Below are 17,948 nucleotides of genomic sequence, written 5' to 3'. Positions count from 1 at the left end.
TTATCATTTTATGTATATGTCAATTATACTTGGTTGGTTTATATGGACCATTTTTGTATTTTGTGGGCAATTTCCAGTAGCGTCTGGTAACCTGCCTGTTGCCTTTATTCTGTATTACATTAAGTTAATTCATATTTTTTTCTGGTAGTCATTGAGATAAGCATATTGTACCGCTTTCGGAGCATATATTGTAGGGTAATATTTTTCTTTTTTAATAAAGAAACATTGAAAAGAAAACAACAACTTAAAAAATGTTGTCTTTATATACACTTTAAAATGTATAAACTGAAAGGCTTTTTTAGTTGTTGTTAGGTAGTATTAACATAAGGTATTATGGATAATGCATTTATTGCCATACATATATGCGGTAGATTATATATTATATATGCATTAGCCCTGGGGCTGACTGGCAACCTTTGGCCCAGGGGCGAGTACAACCCAGAGGCTCATGATGCAGCAACACGGCCCCCCTCCCGACCCCTTCCCAAGCTGAATCTCCACTCCAGGTACTCTCTGCTCACTGGGCAGCTCAGGCTGGACAGCTCCTACTGCACCAACTTTGGGTTCCTGAATTGGCCGGCAGAGGGCGGCCCGTGACTGCAGGGGTTTGAGGGGCGAAGCTGGCGGGGTCGGAGCTGGCCAGGGGAGGAGCACCTCCCGTGGGGAACAGAGCCGGACTCTGTTCGGACACGGCGTACACCATCCATACCAGGGGCGGAGTGGCCTGCACTCTGTCCTTGTCCTTATCCCGCACTCGGTAGGACACCGACAGGGACTTTTTACTCCTCTTCATCAGGAAGCATTTAGGCATGTTCAGTGCTGGGACAAGGTCATCTAGCGCTCAGGGTGAAGATGGCAAACTGCGTCGTCGTCGGTGGTATCAATGGAAGGAAAAAATTTCTCTATGTCAGTGGTGTCACTGAAAGGAAAGAATGTCTCTGTGTCAGCGGTGTTGCTAAAAGGAACAATGGTGCTGCATCAGTGTCAGTGTTGAAAAACTGCCGCTGCATCGCTGGTGTGTCAGTCTAAGGAGGACTGTAAATGGGCTAGAGGAGGGAAGGGGAGGTGGTTTCTGAGTGGTGCAACTATCATTCCTGTGCCTCTAATAAAATGATCTGTGGCAGATTCATTTTCAGATTGTATTTGATAGGCAGTGAGGAGGCAAAATGCCACCTTCTTGCTGCCTGTTTTAACCCACTGACCCACTGTACTGCATTTGCAGTGTGGCACCTTTCCATTTAATTTTTGCTATGGTTGTGAAGCAAAGCATCAGGCCATTGCATGGATACAGAACAGCTCCATTTCCTTGTTCAGGTGGGTGGTCAGGGAGAGGAAAAAATGGGGCTCAATTGCTTGCTTTTACCGCCCTCTGTCCGCTCCTGTGAACAAGCCCCTAAGGTCCTATTTCCACTTGCAGTTTGAAGTGGTGGGGGCAATAAAACAGGAGGTTGAAAAATGTTTTAACTGCCCCCACCCTTGCCCTTCCTGCGCTGCCAAGGTGAAAGTATGGGGTTTACACATGCTCAGCAAAAATTATCCACATCATGTTCGATAGGCAGTACTGCCCGCTGAACATGACCCATGTAAGTGAATGGAGCTGAGCTGCAACTACATGCAATTTTGGCACAGTGGTACAGGATTTTAGGGGATTAAAACAGGTGGTGAGGAGGAGACACTTGAAAGTAAAGTCACTGTAGATCCAAGGGGGGATAGGCAAGGAAAATAAAAAACAGCATTTTACCTTGCACATGATTGGACGATAAAATCAGCAGAGCTTCCACTCATTTTAGATCTACCCCTTAGATTTAGAGCGACTGCACTTCCAAGTGCAAAGTGGATTTGCCTTTCATAAATAAACCCCAATGTGTCTTCTCTGGCTGTCAAATGCCCTCTGAAAAGTGACCCAATGCAAATCGCTCTTCAGAGGGCTACAACAAGTGTAAACTAGCTCTGAGGCTGCATTCACATCTTTGCAGTTTTGATTGAGTGTGTGCTTTTTTGTGCAGTATGTAAAGGGCAGCCCTATTAATTGCAATGTGCTGCCCTATGTGCTAAAAATGCATAAAAGAACCTTTTAAAAAATTGTGCTGCACAAAAACGCATGGTTCTTTGTTGTCTGTGGTTTGGTGAGAAAGAATGAGTGCAAAAGCAAGGTGCGTGGGGGTGCCATTAAGAATAAAGGCACCACCACAAGCCTGCAAAAGATCTGTGTTTTTTTTTTCCATTGTAGGAACGCATTCAAATTTTTTGCATGTTCCTGCAACACACAAATGTCTACCTAGTAAAAGAGAGAGGAGGCAAAGAGGAGGAGAGGGGATCTCTGGGGAGGTCTGAAGAATATGGAAGGTTTCGGGGGGTCTAAAGAGGGGGAGTCTGGGGAGGTCTGAGAAGGCGGAGGGAGGTCTGGGGGAGTCTGAGGAGAAGGGAGGTCTGGGGGGTCTGAGGAGAAGGGGGGAGGTCTGGGAAGAACTGAGGAGGAGGGGGAAGGTGGGGGGTCTATAAAGGAATGGGCGCCTGGGGGGGGTCTAAGGGGAAGGGGAAAGGTTTGGGGGATCTGAGGAAGAGGCAGAAGCTCTGGGATGGGTGGTCTGAGCAAGAGAGAGGTCTGGGTGGGGGGATCTAAGGAGGAGGAGAGGAGAGCTCTGGGGCCTGGGTTGTCCTCCTTCTCTCTTGTACTCACAGATCATCTGGAATTTAGAGATGAGGAAGAAGGGCAGTCTGCCCTCACTAATCAGCAGTGCCGTGCTGAGACTGAGCTGAATTCTCAGTCTCATGATCGGCTCTCTATCGCCACTTGCAGGCTGGAGGGAGAAGAAAGCCGAATCCTCTCTCGGCCGCTGCTCCTTCTGACAGGAGGTATCACTCCTGTAACTGAGGAGTGGAATGCACGGTTTCAGTGTGCCTTTTTGGGTGGAATAGGAGCGGACTGGGGGCTTATTGTCCCCTCCACGGCCCAGTTTGCCCCTGCATTAGCGCATTGCCTAGTCTGTGTTTTTTGTGGTTTGTAGCTATTTTGGTGTGTTCATCCATCCTTCCTATCTCCCCTTCACCTTCTCCCCTTCACATTCTCCCCCCCCCCTCTGTTTCTTCCTCCTATATTTTCCTCCCTTGCTTCCTCCTGTCTTCTCCTGTTAGTCTTGATACTCACCTTGAATATTTATGGATCTACTATTTTTCCCCTTGGGTTATCTCTGCTTTCTTTGTTCATACTAGGAGGGGGGAGAGAAAAGGGGAAAGCGCCACCTAGGTGCAGAGATTAAAAAGATTTTAATAGCGCAAGATAAATGACACTTACAGTATATAAGTTAATTCTGGCTCATGAGTCCAAGGATGGGGAAGATGTATAGTCTTTCTGCGTCCATAGGAATGTAATCATCACTCTACAGAGGGACTCTCTCCCCTGGTTATACACACATCCATATGTGCATTCATTTATCATAATACCCACGGATGTACTATGGACTAATCAGTTTTTTATGGATTCCTATGTGTGTTTTAATGTTTTAACATTTTAATTCTCTACTACCATTTTTTGGATCCAGCCGCAACTCTTGCTATTAATGTACAGTATATGCAGTATGCAATAGTGCTGGCTAAAAGGGAGCCTTTCAGTCCTCATACAGATTTCCTTGTTTTAATTTTTTTTCTTTTTTATATATTTTTGGGACTTTCTAGTCCAGTTTGTAATTAATAAATATAATATTGTAATAGTAGGATTCCCCAATATGCAATATAATATAAAAGCGGGGTCTTTTCTTTTGGGTATACTGTTAATTTTGGTTGTTTTTGTTTTGATTTTTGTAATTATATTCCTTTCGGTGGATTTCTGTAAATTTTGGCATTCCTGACATTTTTCTTTTTCTATATATATTTTTTCATTTTTCTTTTTTTTTTTCCATGTTTGTTTTGAATTCTCCAAAATTCTGTTTATATGTCCTTTGTCTACTGTTTATTTGAAGTGTTTTTTGACATATTGATACTGGACATACCTACTGTGCACCTGTACTTTTGCCAATATCCACCTGATGCTTATTGTTTGCAGCAGCAGCTGATGATGTATTTATTCCCCTCTGCCACATGGAATGTCGACCTCCATGAGTAAGCCTTGTGGGAGGGGCAAAACACATTGGGGGCGTGACCTGGACAGAGGCGGGCTGAGGCTGCTTCAACTATAGTGACTCTCAGGTTTTGTTGCTGTGCAGTACCCGGCGCTTTTCTACTCTTTACATTTTTGGTGTGTTGTCACATTGTTGGCTATGATTAGCATGCTTTACATGTATAGCCACAAAATAAAATGAGTATAGACACTAATCAATCACTATGCATCTAGCATAGATCAAGTTTCTTTTTCTACCAGTAATTATTCTTCAATAGCATCTCTAGTTTCATCACAAACGTCAGACCTACTGTATATGGCTTATCAAGAATTCCTGCCATCCAGAGGTGGCTCCCAGTTGATTGTCCCTCTATGACTTATAATAATGTGCAAACCCAATCAGCCAAACACAGTTATTCTTGTGGTAAACCAATGGCCATTCTACAATATTAGATTTCACCAGCAGGTGTCACTGCAATCAGAATATGTCATTTCAGCTCACAGTTCTTAAAAACAAGCAACTAAAATATATTTCTAAAGGTCTCATTTTTTTCTCTAAAATAAAAAACACAATACTTATCTGCTCTGTGTAATGGTTTTGCACAGAACAGCCCCAATCCTTCTCTTCTGTGGTCCCTCGCTAGCGCTCCTGGCTCCTCCTGCCTTCTGAGTGCCCCCATAACAAGGGGCCACTTGAGTGGGTTCGATCCTGAGCCAAACAGTGTGCATCTATCGGCTCAGTCTCAGCCTATTGACTCAGGCTCAGGTCCGCTCCCCACTCTGTCCACATGAGTTGATTGACAACAACAGGAGCCAATAGCTCCTGCCGCTGCCAAGCCTACTTTGTGAGAGGGTAGGGAATAGCATCGCTGCTGCAGACCCACACAGTGCTGGATCGATATTCAGCTCAGGGAGGTGGGGGGAGCTGAACATGGAAAGGTCTTTTTACCCTTAATTCTGAGAATGCATTAAAGTAAAAAAAAAAAAAAAGTGTACCTTTACATCCACTTTAAGAAGTGTGCCCTAAATGTTACTACCTTTGGGATCCCAAAAATCTAGGATTTTTATATTTCCTAAAAATTCCATCTGCATGTTGCTTGTTCCTCATAGAGATTAATGTATTTTTTACTACCTCTAATGAGTTGTGTTTATATAACCAGTTGTGTCCCTTGTTGGAAAAGAACAACAGCATGTAATGTAAAGTTCTTAATAAACTGACAATACTGTATACATTATACCTATCTATGCAGCACATGGCGCTGTAGTATTATAGTGTATAGTTCATGTTTTCTATGATATAACAGGATGTATTGTCTATCTCAGTGCATATATTTGTATATTCCTGCTTCTTGTTCATGTTTCTCCATGCTGTAAGACATGTAATATATTTCTCCATGAAAGTAAAGCCATATTACTGCACCCAAGAAGCTTACAGCGCTTATTGCAATACTCTGCACAATAGGCTAGGGGTCCCAGCCACCCAGCAAACCCAGCAGCACCTAGAGGCACTAGAAAGAATATTCAGTGAGTACAGCAAGTCAGTAAATGCTGTATACAAGCCACTGAAACATGGCAAGCAGTTCAGATGTGAAGTTTGCAATTGCAAAGCTGAACAATGCCAATTACCAGCTGTGGAAGTTCAAGCTAGAAGTGCTTTTGAAGGATGAGTTGTGGTAAGTGCTGAATACAGACAGATAGAGAGACGGAGGAATGGGACAGGAAAAACAGGCAGGCAAAAGCAACTATAAGCTTACTAGTGGAAGGTGACCAGCTTATCCACATAAGAACAGAGAAAAAGGCCAAAGGTATGTGGACTATATTACAAAAGCTGCATGAACGTTTAAGTCTAAACAGCAAGCTGTTTTTGCTACGAAAGTTATACAAGATGAGACAAGAAGAAGGCCAGCATATGTGTGACCATGTAAATGCTATGCTAGAGATCAGAGAGCAGCTGCATGCCATCGGAAAGGACATCAAAGATAATCATATTATTGCCCTGCTCCTCTGCAGCCTTCCAGAGACATATACTGCTCTCATTATGCTTTAGAAACCAGACCCGAGCAGAAGCTGACACTGGAATATTCCAAAGGGAAATTAATCGATGAATATGACAGAAGGAAAGAAAATTTATGCACCAAGATGTACAAAGACACAAAGCACAACAAAGAAAGTAGAGCCTGTTTTCGCTGTAAGAAGACTAATCACTTAAAAAAGAACTGTCTGGAAAGCTGAGCAGCAAAAGCTAAAGCTATTCACAAAAGAAAGGGTCAAAGCAATCACAAAGAAAACCGAAAACACATCATGGAGTGGCGCCTTTAAAGTGACACAGAGAGGCAAGCCACGCGGCTGGTGTATAGACTCAGGTGCAACAAGCCACATGACTAGCGATGAGACCTTCACAAACAAAAGTGCAAAAGGCAACGTTTTCCTAGCAAACGGGAAAAGTACCACTACCGAATGTAAAGGCCAGGGCTTCCTGAACTGCATTGCACCACAAGAAGGCAAGTATCCTTGTAAAGAAAGTGCTGTATGTTCCACAGCAGGCAGCCTTCTATCAGTGAAAAGTCTTGTAAAAACAATGGTCTCACAGGTAAGTTCCAGGTTGATGAATGCACAATTCCCTATAATAAGCGATTCCTCACAAAAGGGAAACTGGATGATCACCTATACAGGCTCATCACCACAGACCAAAAAGCCAATATACTGGTAGTCGCTAATAACCCACACAGCAAATGTATTCACTTATGGCACAGGCGGCTGGGGCACAGAAGTCCCAACCCTATTCAGGACATTATAAAAAGAGGCTTATCAGAAGATTTAACAATAGCGCCTTGCAAAGTGCTCATGAAATGCAAGTGCTGTATTGAAGCAAAAGCCACACGTGCTCCCCTTCCACAGGCATCTCAAAGAAAAACTACCCAACCCCTTGTTGTGGAAATTTTATATTAATGTGTTGTCATAAGTCTCCCAGTGTGTCTGATCAACCACAGCCCGTTCTAAAGAACTGGCTGGGGCAGATCGATGCTGGCTGAGACCTGTTAGGTAATGGAAAACTTCCTGATGTTTGGAGAGAAGTGTTTGCGGAGAGAGGACATGTCCGCCAGCAAAGGGCCCCTGTGCAATGCACAGAACGATCGTCTGGTGGGAATGTGTTCGCTCTGCAAAGACATTGTCGGTTTAACGAGTGTACTCTCATGTTGCCCCTGTGTGCCTGATCAACACATTTGTGGTCCAATGAGTGTACACCTGCCGATAATCTCTAGTCCACAAAGACAGTAGAATAATCCAGGTATACATTGTTCTCTGGAACAATGTATAATAAGGATTTCTATCAACGGAAATACGGGAGTCTTTTGGGTTCTGGTTGGAGACAGGGTTAATGTTTGAAAGCCATGTGGCTTCTAAAAACATACATGCACCCTGTCTCTGCTCAGACACACCCATAAGACTCCTGTAGTCATTGTTCATTGGTTGTTACATTTTCCTGTGTTAAATCCTTATATGGTCATTTACATCCTGTGAGGTCACAAGCTTTGTAAGGGGTGTTTGGCTGTTGGAGGCGGAACCCTCGAGCTTTTGGGACCTCCTATTGATATGCTAATAAAGTAGCTCACGCAGACAGCTAAGGAAGGCTGGCGAGCAGTGGGTTTTTTGGAACCTGAAGGAGCAGGATGTGATTTTTTGTGAGCATGAGACACACACACACACACACACACACACCAGAGGATGGATACGATCAAAAGGTGAGATGCACTGGTATTATATCATTAGACGAAATTGCTATTATGATTAGAAACAGGAGATTTGGCTGTGTGCTTTGCGTACAACCAAATTTCGATAACAGCATGGCGAGCCAGAACGTAGGAGTGAACAGAACCTCCTTCAGAATCGGATCATTAAGATGTGCTGGGGAGGGTCTGCTTCACAAAAAGAACAAATTTTTCGTCTTTTGAAATAATGCTGGAAGTTTGATCGTATGTCTGGTGTGTGCCTCTGTGTGTGTGTGTGCCTGCTTGTGTGTGTGTGTGTGTGCCTGCTTGTGTGTGTGTGATTTGTATTTCGAATCTTTGTGTAAGGAGACTGTGTGTGTGTGTGTGTGACTGATGCTGTGTAACAAGTTTATAATGCAGATGTTTGAAATAGAAATGTATGAATTGATATTATTTGCAGCCTGCAATGTGTGTGTGGAGTAGTTTTGTAAGTAGCTGAACCTGTTTGTAAAGATGAGTTTAGTGAAGGGGCAGGCATTGTTGTTTTTGTATTGAAAGGGTCTACGCCCTGGGGGAAGGGAACTCTAATGTTCTGAATAGACATTGCAAGCATTCACTGTCTGTATCTTTCAATGTCTTGTTCCTGTGAAAACTGATGTGAACTGAGTTTGAGGGTATGTTTCAGCCGTGTAATTGTGGGTTATGTGCCTTGGTTGTTTCGTTGGATAGCATGTGTTCCGAAGTTGTGCTTTTTGTAACTTTAACACTTTTAAATGTTTGTCTAAGCGTTCATTTAGTATCTCAAGTGTGTAAGTTTATGGGGAGACATTTTTGGTTTTGGCAGGAAAATGGTTTTTGTCTGCTACTTCCTTTTGTTCTCTTGTTGTTGTTGTCTACCATGTGACTACGGTTGGCCATTTTCTTTTCCTTTTGTGTGTGAACTTTAAAATGTTTATCCATCTTGGTCAGTTTTGGCGGGAAAATGCGCCATTTTGTTGTGGCCTGGCCTTTGTTGTGGTCACCATGTGCATCGGTGGCCATTTTGAAGACCTGTGAGCTCCCCCTGGAGCTGCTCCATTGTGTATTCATTTGTGTGTGCAAAGCCATGTGCTTTAAGCTACAATCTGGCTTCTAGGCACCATTTTGTGAATTCTATGTTTGTACTGTTTACATACTTTTCAAGGAAACTATTGCGTTTTCTGTATTGAATATTGGTTTTAAGTTGAAATGCCTGTCGCATATCCAAGTGCCCATGCATTGTTGGGACATCACAATAGGAGCTGTTTACACACTGTGGGGGTCTCAGGTTTCTAGGTAATAACATGGGGGGAGTTCTACCTCTCAGAGTCAAATAGAGTGTAGTGTTTAAGAAATCCTGGTTTGTCTTGTCATTTGTTAATGTCGGCCATTTTTCTGTAGTCCTGGTTTCATTCACCATTTTGCCATGGACCGATTTTCGATTGCTGCAACTGCCTTCTTGTTTCTGCTGATTTTAGTATCGAGCGGAATATCTCTGGTTTTGTACTGAATTCCATTTCCAATAGAATCATTTAGGTTTTTATTCCAGTTGTTTTAAAGAAGTTTATGTTTCTAGTGAAGAAATCTCGATTTTGGCGGGATCAACAACTAAATTTCATGTGTTAATGGCACCATTTTGTTTGTGGCTGCCGTGGAAGGAAAAAGAACTCCTTCAGCCATCTTTTTACAGGAGTTTCAGTTTTTGGCTTTTGTTACACTGTTGTGTGGTATTTCTGTCAAAACTTTTGGTTTTCCTAGGGGATATGTGAGTCAAGGGGGATTCCCTCCCATTTGCAATATGGGGGCTTATTCCAACCACTCCAGGACAAAGAGTTTTTATCTGTTGATGTTAGCCATAGATTTTTCTAATGTTTTGATAGACAAAATATGAAGCTATTTGAGGCTTCCCCTCCCCCTCCCTCTTCCTACTCAGGTATGCAACAGGAAGTTGGTGGGAGGGGCTTGGCATCTTTTGACTTGTGTTTGGAAAGACAAAATCATTTTTATTTTTAAATTAAATTAAGGTTTATACTGTAATACAGTTTTGGGGAGAGAGCAAACAGGAGGCATCCAAGTTATTGTTGTAATATCTGGGTACAGATAGAAGCCATGAGATTGTTTTTGTTTTGAATAGCGGAGGATTTTATGGTGCTTTGTAGTTTGTCTGACAAACACATTTATAGGGCTGCCGATAACCGGTTGTAGAGCATATAAATGTGAGGATTAGTACGCTAGCACACCGGGAGGCCGTGTAAAATAATCGGAGAACGCCGGGTGCCAGTACTGTAAAAATAGTCACTAAGCAGTACTGATCCGAAAACTAGTGCAAGGGTGCCCTGGACGCAGGGACCGTCATAAGCGATTCGAATCGTTATGGGTAATGTTGGTCCATGCGTTGGAGGAAAAAAATGAGGCTCCACACCAGTCAGACAGCTGCACTTCACATGAGATCTGTATCTGGGGCTCCGGACATGAGACCCCTTAAAGATTGACATAGGTGGTCCAAGGATACTATTTTGGGTATCCCTCTGGAGTTGATGTAGCACGATTGCGGCTTTAGAAATCTGTAATGTTGAGTGAGTTGAGGGATGCGTAGTACACATTTGTGTGATTAAAATACACAGGCCTGTTTTTGAACTTTGTGTGGCTGGTCCATGCAAAGATTTTGAAATGCTCTCGTGCCTTTCAAATTGTATTCTTTTTTTATCGCTAAAAGAGCGAAGGCAGCATTCCATCTGGTCGTTTTTATTTTTATTTTTCATTTTCGTTTTTGGGAACTATGAAATATCTCCCCCACATTTGTATCTAAATGTTTTTCTTTGTCTCATTGCTTGTATGTGGTAACAAGATGTTTGAACCTCCCGCGACAGCCCTCTTGCATGTCGCGGCTGTTGTATTTTAGGAAAAAAATCACAAAAAAACGTGAAAGTAAGATTTACAGAGGGTTTAGTTATTATCGGTTTTGTGGAATGTCAGTGACAATTTACCAAAGTACATGAATATTGTATTGTTTACCATTCTTTGAAGGATAGAGTAATAACCTTTGCTTATAAGTATCTTTTCAGGTCCAGTTTCTGGAAGTGTGTGTACAGGTGTATAAGAAGGTAAAAGTATCATAGGCTATTTCACTGTTTTATTCTGCACCATTCTAAACCCGGCATGTCTTCCTCCAGTTTGTAATGAGGAGGGAAGAAAAGGGGGGGATGAGAGTGGTGAGAATAACACATTTTCAAACCAACAATACTAACCGCTCTAATTCTAACCAAGTTTGTGCCAAGACTGTCTTTCTTTGATGGAATTTGAAGCAGCAAGCAGCAGTCTGGTGAAGTAGGCTCCCATCCCAGATGCTAAGAACCTTTTTGTCACTGGTTCCAGGTATTACACCCCGGATGGTAAGCCATGCACAGGTTATGCAGTGACCACAGTCCCGATGTCGGGGTTATTGTCATATGAGGTTTGTTTGAAGGTCAACCAAAAACAGAATTGTACTTTCCTCATTAGCTGTCACCTACATTCTCAGCTGATGGGGTGGGCGCAATCACTGTAACATGAACTTCAAAAGGTCCACCACAGGGTTCACGAGTCCATCCCGGACCCTGACACAATAACCAGTTTACATTCTTTCCAACCAGGTGACTGGGTCATTGTAAAGAAGCTTGAGGGATGAGACCACGCCAGCCACTGCAAGAAGCGGATCAACCACAAAAGAGTAGAGAAGTATCTTCGTTGATTTATATTTTTTTGTTTAATACATTTTGGCAAGGGTAATGATGAAAAAGCATCCCAACTGGCTAAGAAAGAGAACAGGACACATGGTCGGGTCTACTAGTGCCCCAGCGATGACGGCGGTACATGCTATATGTGACATTCATATTGGTGTGAGGAGTTTTGACAGACTAGTAAAATCCAAACAGACACCTGTCAAAAGAACTTAACAAAACATTTCTAGAGGGTAAATTTAATTATAATTTTAACAATAGCTCTGGTTCTTGCCAGCTTTGGTATCGGGATAACTAGGTAGCCCACAAGTGTGCTACAACTGAAGTTTGGTATTAATGCGTATCTACAGTTTATAAGGTAATTTCCAGTAAGGCAAGAGGTTCATGTGTGCTGATGAAACTCGTCCCAGCATCTTATGTCGTGGCCGATCGTGAGGATCTGATGGCACGAGAGAAGGTAAGAATGGCAGGGACAGCTGGAAGGGAATTGCTTATATACGGTGGGGGCTTGAGCTTATGAAACGCTTGAACAATTTCTCATCCATTGAGGATGGGATGTTTCATGTAACGGTTGAAGCTACAAGGAAGTTCCTACATTCCAAGGGGGTTTCTGGGAATTCATAAGTAAAGATTGTTATATCTGGATCAGGGATAGTAGTGACAAAGTTCAGGCCCATATGGATAAGGTTTAGATCCCTACAAGGCAAAGCCAGAGCTATAGATAGTGAAGGTTGGAATCCTTTTTAAGGGTTTGGGAATCGTTGGACATTTAATTTTTACCTTGCAGCAGATCATAGTGAAGGAAGTAGGGGTATATATACTTATGTTGTTTTTGTTTCTATTCCTTCTATATGCCATGATGAGGTGCTCCTGTTGCCTGATTGGACGCGGGACCAGAGCCTGAGCACATGACCACATCTTCCCTGATGAGATGCCCCGAAGCCCGACCCACGTACAAGACACAGAGGATCCCAGACCGACCGGCGACTACTACAGCTCACCATGTCATCTCCAACAGAGTCTACATGTCAAGCCGTGTTTTACTTTTTATGGACTAAGAAGATCAGGATTCATCGAGGGACACATGGGATCATATGACAAGAGGAGGGACTGTTGTGGAAATTTTATATTAATGTGTTGTCATAAGTCTCCCAGTGTGTCTGATCAACCACAGCCCGTTCTAAAGAACTGGCTGGGGCAGATCGATGCTGGCTGAGACCTGTTAGGTAATGGAAAACTTCCTGATGTTTGGAGAGAAGTGTTTGCGGAGAGAGGACATGTCCGCCAGCAAAGGGCCCCTGTGCAATGCACAGAACGATCGTCTGGTGGGAATGTGTTCGCTCTGCAAAGACATTGTCGGTTTAACGAGTGTACTCTCATGTTGCCCCTGTGTGCCTGATCAACACATTTGTGGTCCAATGAGTGTACACCTGCCGATAATCTCTAGTCCACAAAGACAGTAGAATAATCCAGGTATACATTGTTCTCTGGAACAATGTATAATAAGGATTTCTATCAACGGAAATACGGGAGTCTTTTGGGTTCTGGTTGGAGACAGGGTTAATGTTTGAAAGCCATGTGGCTTCTAAAAACATACATGCACCCTGTCTCTGCTCAGACACACCCATAAGACTCCTGTAGTCATTGTTCATTGGTTGTTACATTTTCCTGTGTTAAATCCTTATATGGTCATTTACATCCTGTGAGGTCACAAGCTTTGTAAGGGGTGTTTGGCTGTTGGAGGCGGAACCCTCGAGCTTTTGGGACCTCCTATTGATATGCTAATAAAGTAGCTCACGCAGACAGCTAAGGAAGGCTGGCGAGCAGTGGGTTTTTTGGAACCTGAAGGAGCAGGATGTGATTTTTTGTGAGCATGAGACACACACACACACACACACACACACACACACCAGAGGATGGATACGATCAAAAGGTGAGATGCACTGGTATTATATCATTAGACGAAATTGCTATTATGATTAGAAACAGGAGATTTGGCTGTGTGCTTTGCGTACAACCAAATTTCGATAACACCCTGCAGCTCATACACAGTGACGTATGCGGTCCAATGAAAACGCCCACATCAGACAGGAACAGATATCTACTGACCTTCATTGATGATTATTCCAGGTACACAACTACTTATCTGATGAAAAACATGACTAAAGGATTCGTCAATCTTGGGTCCTTACCATTAGATTAAAGACACAGACCGCGTGACATGGGTTTTAAAAGGCCACAGCAGCCCCATTTATTAACCAAATAATAAATAACATAACGTGAAAACACGTAACACATACCCGTAAGAACAACAATAATATCCAACAGCAAGAGGTCTTTGGGTGTATTAAAAAAGGCACACTTTAATGACTTTAATGGTCTATATCCTCAGCTGTGCCCCAACTGGCTCGAGGACGCTCGGACATCACACCAACTTCCATATTTCCTTCCCCCAGGGGACTTATCTCCTGGGAGAACCACTGCTAACCAAAGGAAAGCGCCATCCTTAGATGGGCCCCACTAATCCTGTGACCATGCAAAATTTTCACTGACCCCCCAAAGACCCCTTTAACCGCCGACTGCTGCGACAAAATTGAACAGTACACCTTAACATGAAATTATACCATAACCATAAATATAGTTGTTGCTTTTTTTTTATTTTTTTTTTTTTTGTGTTCCTTCTCTTTTTTTTTTTTTGAAAAGCAAAACATGTAACAAAACATTTACCCCATCCTGAAATACCAACACTCCCTCAACCTGTCCAGCATGCTAACCCCTAACACAAGGGCGGGAGGGTGGGAAGATGTCTCCTCTCCAACTTCTCTGAATGATGAAGAATCCACCCCCTACACTGGACCCCAAGCCTCTGGACCCTGCCCCATCTGCTTCCTACCTCCAATCAGGTAAGAGATGACTTCGTGCCCCCACCACTGACCTGACTGACCGTTACTTGACCCCTGTTCCTCCCATAGTCATGCAGCCCCTGTGTCCATTCTCTCCTATGGGTCTCACTAGAATGAAACATCAGAGAAACTTCAAGAGTTTGTTGCCATGTCTAGCAACAAATTCCAACACAAACCAGGAAAAATAAACACCGACAATGGAGGAGAATACATAAGCAAAGAAGTGGCCTCATATCTTAAGTGACAAGTGTAGCACCCACCTACTTAGGTGTATGCTAGAGTAGGCAGGATTAGTGCTAGGTAAAATTGGGAGTGTTTTACCCTGTTGGTGTAAGCTGGTTGGTTAATGTGGTTGGGCGGTTTGTTAGAGTAGAGGAAGGTGTGGCCACCTACACTCTGCCCTTTCATCACTTTCCCTGAAATGTTCTGGAAAGTGGGTGGACTGAAGGAGAAGAGTGGCAGGTAGTTTTGGAGACCCCTCTGAACCAATCATTGTTTTTCTTTGGGCAGAGGCAGGACTACTATAAAAGTGAAGGTCACATGCTTCGAAGGGGTTCTGTTCTAGATTTTGGAGAAGAAGAAGGCAGCATGTAAAGGCTGGTGCAGCTCGGGCGCTCTCCCCTCTGGGGAGGGGAACATGCCATGCGGAGAGGAGGGATGGAGGAGACATCAAGAGGAAGTTGCTATTACTAACAGGAGGAAGTTGCTATTACTGACAGGAGGAAGACTGGGTGATCGACCCTCTATGGCAAGCATGGACGATTGATCAGGAGTACAAGTGAGTGGAAACCCAGGGAAACAGTGCTTTCAAGAGACTTAAAGGGTGTTAAAGTGCGGGTCATGGAGGAGGAGGTGCCTGTCTTCGGCCTTAGAGAACCAATACCTGGTAAAGAGCATTGGAGTGCGGGTCAATAAATAAGTTTGTGCAAGAAGTTGGGCCTTAGAGAATTAATACCCCGGAGAAATCCAATCAGTCAGCCTAAAGGGACTTTATTCAGAGTATCGTTCTTTGGGTATACTTGGAAGTGCTGTACAGTTAGGAAGTAGCAACAAACAGGAGGAAGGAAAGCTGCAAAGTGTAACTGGAAGCAAGTGCAGGTTAAGAGTTATTCAGAGTGGCTCTATATCAGTGGTTCTCAACCTGGGGGTCGAATGATGATTTGCCAGTGGTCACCAAATCCTGGGCTGTTCCTGAAGCCTGCACCGCTCTCCCAGCATTTTTGCGGCCACCCAGGTAGGCTGTTCCTGCAGCCGCCCACTCGGCCTCTTCGCAGCCGCCCATTCAGTTCTGGCTGGGGGGCAGAGACTAGAGGTCAGCTGACTGGTGAGGAACGTGAAGTGGGAGGGGCTGGAAGAGACCCTGATTTCGGTATTGGTGTAATACGGTACGACTGGAAGGGACCCAGGTAGCGCTAAATGTCCGTGGATTAGGGGCACAAATTACTTGTCTTGCCTTGTGTGCTGACAACCTACGCTACGAAAATAATTTTTCTGTTCCGGGTCCCCACAACTTGGGAAATTTTATCAAGGGGTCACGGCACTATAAGGTTGAGAACCACTGCTCTATATGATCTGGACTATGTATTCTCAGGACTCATTTCACTTAGTACTGAATCTGTAAGAGTTATTCAGAGTGAGTCTGTATCGCAGTACTGCAATAAGTGCCAGAGAAGAATAAAGTTCAATGTTTAATCGTTCTGGACTGTCTGCTGTGTCAATCTGTGGAGGGAAGGGGGTAAAGGAACCACACTAGCGAAAAGGAATGAACTACCCAGCAGCTCCTACGGGGGTAGTGCGCTACACAAGGAATAGTACATCAGACAACCACACCATACACTCCTGAACAAAACTGTAGCAGAAAGCAAAAATCGCACTCTTATAGAAATGGCCAGATGCGTGATGTTGGATGCCAACCTACCTCACAAGTACTTGGCGAGAAGCAGTTATGACTGCAACCTACCTACAGAACAGATTACCCTCAAGAGCCATTAAAAGTAATCCATTTGAAATGTGGCATGGATCAAAGCCTAGCATAGTGCACATCAGAGTGTTTGGATGTAAAGCATATGCCTATATTTCAAGTGAAAAGCAAGTTTGCTGAAGACAAGCAGTCTAAGGACATGGATTACTGGAACCATGTCCTGTGGTCTGATTAGACCAAGATAAACTTATTTGGTTCAGATGGTGTCAAGCGTGTGTGGCGGCAACCAGATGAGGAGTACAAAGACAAGTGTGTCTTGCCTACAGTCAAGCATGGTGGTGGGAGTGTCATGGTCTGGGGCTGCATGAGTGCTGCCGGGACTGGGGAGCTACAGTTCATTGAGGGGACCATGAATGCCAACATGTACTGTGACATACTGAAGCAGAGCATGATCCCCTCCCTTCGGAGATTGGGCCGCAGGGCAGTATTCCAACATAACGACCCCAAACTTCCAAGACGACCACTGTCTTGCTAAAGAAGCTGAGGTTAAAGGTGATGGACTGGCCAAGCATGTCTCCAGACCTAAACCCTATTAAGCATCTGTGGGGCATCCTCAAACGGAAGGTGGAGGAGCGCAAGGTCTCTATCATCCACCAGCTCCGTGATGTTGTCATGGAGGAGTGGAAGAGGACTCCAGTGGCAACCTGTGAAGCTCTGGTGAACTCCATGCCGAGAGGGTTAAGGCAGTGCTGGAAAATAATGGTGGCCACACAAAATATTGACACTTTGGGCCCAATTTGGATATTTTCACTTAGGGGTGTACTCACTTTTGTTGCCAGCGGTTTAGACATAATTGGCTGTGTGTACACTCACTACTTTACATTGTAGCAAAGTGTTATTTCTTTAGTGTTGTCACATGAAAAGTGTACTCACTTTTGTGAGATACTGTACCTCGATCTTGCCCATCTCTGAGGTCTGCATAACCATGTACGCTATGTTATGAAAAAGCGTACCAAGAGGAAAAGAGTTTCTGATGATCCTAAAGCGGTAGTAAAGTCTGGAGGGGAAAAAAACTTCCCTCTGCAAGTTAAAGGCATAATGTGCTAATATGCATCACTTATGAAAGACTTACCTTAAAATGAAACCCTACAGCATCGCGCTGTCACCGCTGACAGGACTTCCATCTTCACCCGGTCTTCCTTCTGCATTTGCAGGCTCTGTCCATTCAAATGGCCGAGCTGGGCTGCAGAAATAGAGAATATATCTTAAACAGTGCACGTTTAGGTGGTATTACTTACTTGTACCTACAAGCAAGCTTTATTATGAGCTTACCCGTAGGTACAAGTCACCAAGCAGGGTGTTTACCACTGCTTTAAAGCTGCCCTGTGTCTAATCCATATTTGTGTTTTATTTTATTTTGCCTTGACACTGGACGTCTTTAAATTTTTTAATAAAACATTCTGTTAATGTTTTGCTGAGACACACTCAATAGCAGATACAGTATGTTCAATAGTTACTTAATTTCAGCCCACAACATATTCTCTATTTTGTGGCTGACATATACAGTATCTATAGTAATCA

At 43.6% G+C, this 17,948-nt stretch overlaps 1 protein-coding gene across 1 annotated transcript in view; it reads right to left on the bottom strand.

Annotated features, from left to right (window-relative positions):
- The window catches only part of LOC141134568 (uncharacterized), a 163,141-nt gene extending 145,524 nt beyond the window's left edge, over positions 1-17,617 (bottom strand). The window contains exon 1 of the mRNA XM_073624054.1: positions 17,500-17,617. The gene's annotated coding sequence lies outside the window, so the exon portion shown is untranslated. The remainder of the gene's footprint in view (positions 1-17,499) is intronic.
- Between the last annotated feature and the right edge of the window lie 331 nt (positions 17,618-17,948).

The sequence above is a fragment of the Aquarana catesbeiana genome, linkage group LG03 (genome assembly GCF_042186555.1).
Source record: "Aquarana catesbeiana isolate 2022-GZ linkage group LG03, ASM4218655v1, whole genome shotgun sequence".
Classification (NCBI taxonomy): Eukaryota; Metazoa; Chordata; class Amphibia; order Anura; family Ranidae; genus Aquarana; species Aquarana catesbeiana.
This window is presented reverse-complemented; position numbering and strand designations above follow the sequence as displayed.